The sequence below is a fragment of the Parasteatoda tepidariorum genome, chromosome 1, assembly GCF_043381705.1.
Source record: "Parasteatoda tepidariorum isolate YZ-2023 chromosome 1, CAS_Ptep_4.0, whole genome shotgun sequence".
NCBI lineage: Eukaryota > Metazoa > Arthropoda > Arachnida > Araneae > Theridiidae > Parasteatoda > Parasteatoda tepidariorum.
In genome coordinates, this window is record NC_092204.1 from 106,505,851 (window position 1) to 106,508,082 (window position 2,232).

Here is a 2,232-nt window from a genome sequence, read left to right on the forward strand (position 1 = left end):
GGCCATATCACACATAGCGAAAATTCGTTCAATTCAACCTTCAACTCAACCCCAACTTCTACTCCGAAGACAACCCCGTCCGAAAACATAGGTGTGCTATACTTATCCGAGTTGGAACAACTGGTGTTCAACTCTTTCACATCTCTTGGAAAGTGTTGAAGCAACTTCACAATTCAATCAATCAGGTGGCAGCAACCGCATGGGGTTATGGGATAGCACAAGTCAAAACAATATGGCGACAAAGTTTATGTGAGGAAGCAGCGTATCATATTTGTTATATATTAATTCAGGTGAGTTTTTAATTGAGTATTGATTTTAAAGTTATTTTATAAGAAGTATAAATCTGTTTCTAACCATTAAAGAAGTTTATGTTATAAATGTGTTATGTTTTTAACCGTGAATTAAAAGTATGATTTTCTACGCCGAATTCGCCAATCTGAAGTAAATTTTGCAAGTACATAAAAGTAGTTTTGATATACCGCAATTACTTTAAATGATAAACAAATTTTATGAATTGCATTTAATCTTTTTTGTACGTAACTGTATATTTGTTAGTATTCGCCGAATTAAAATACAGTTTTTTTTTTCAATTACTTTGCTCTTTCTATAGTTCCGATAAGATTATACCAGCAATTTTTCTAGAGTTGGTACTGAATTCAGTGATTTTGAATATTTTTTTACAAAGAAAAAAATTGCGTTATAAAACGTTAACTTTTCTGAAAACTTACTCATACCTAAACAATATACTGACAGAATTAATTTCTTTGTATTATTTTATTTTTAAACTGTATATTTGTCAGTTTTCGCGGAATAAAAATTTGTTTTTCTCCAATTACTTTGCACTTTCTATTCGACAAGTGAGCCCACCTTGTAAAAACCCACTTGGGACGCTAAGTGGGTTTTATTAAAAAAAAATGTTTTTATTAAAACTTATTGATTCACATTTAATTTTATGTAATTTATTGTGTGCATAAGTTTGTCAAATAGATTTGCATGCTTTATATGATTAAGTTTTTAATATTTATAAAGTTGAAGAAGCTTGAATCTGTAATTTTATATTATTAAAAACTTTAAGCGGGTTTTCTCAAAAAGTACCTAATATTTAATGAAATTAAATTAGATGGAAATTTAAATAACATAGTCTGTAAGGATCAATTTTTCAAATGCAGTTGCATGCTTTATATTATTTATAAGCAGGTTTTGAATAAATTATGAAGGAAGTTGAAAATATTTTTTTACCCGTTAAAGCACTTAACAGGTTTTTTCAAGGTAATATTTTTAATAAAAAAATATTAACACAAGTTTAACTTTAAATATACTAATATATAGGTACTTTTTATATCTGCTTTTTAATTTATTAGATATAATTTAATAGATTAATTAATTTTTTTAAATTAAAGATAAAGTTAAAATTATTTATCTAAAAATTAAGTCTTTTTCTTAAGGTTAAATATTTTAAAAAATGGGACAAGTAACTGATTTTCCTTGTAATTATACATAATTTTAATTTCACTTTCTATTAATCTTATTATAAAAACATGGAAGACCATGAAAAATTTATTTCAGCTTTTACTGATAATAAAAAACTTACTCATAACATAACAATATGCTGACGGAATTAATTGGTTGGTATTATTTTATTTTTAATGACTGTTCCTTATTGTCTGTTTGCCTTAAATAGACTTGCTTTACCTTTCTTAATAAAATTTTTTACTCGCATTGCAGCAAAGATGAGTCAAAATTTTGAACTAGCTCCCATTGGGGAAACTTTTAAATGGAACATCGAAATGGAGAGCACATCTATTGAACTCTTGAAGAAAACATTTGGAATGTAACATCCGCCACCACAGGAAATATCATTTAAGAGCTCATAAAAAATTAATCGAATCTGCTTTTACATTTCTTTTGGAATAAATTGATCACTTTTATCAGTTCTTGTTTTTCCTAATTTTTAAATAGTTTGTGTTTATTCATGTTGAACCTTTAACAAAATAGTGCCGTTTAATAGCTTTCTTTTTTTTAAAATTCAGTTTCACATAAACTTTTAATTTTCTACAAATAGCACAATTTTTTTCAAACTAGAGTATTTCACTAAACATATATAATAATACTTATCGAACTCTTAAAAAACTATTTTAATAATTTTTCAAGAACTTAAAGTCAACATTAAAAAAATTAATTGCATTAATTTGGTGCAAAAAATTATCAAACTCCTAAATTTTGTTATAACTG

At 26.2% G+C, this 2,232-nt stretch overlaps 1 long non-coding RNA gene across 1 annotated transcript; it reads left to right on the forward strand.

Annotated features, from left to right (window-relative positions):
- On the forward strand, window positions 1-1,931 carry LOC139427029 (uncharacterized). The gene is made up of 2 exons (XR_011638164.1): window positions 1-290; window positions 1,726-1,931. It is a non-coding gene; the product is annotated as an uncharacterized lncRNA (long non-coding RNA).
- The last annotated feature ends 301 nt before the right edge of the window (window positions 1,932-2,232 follow it).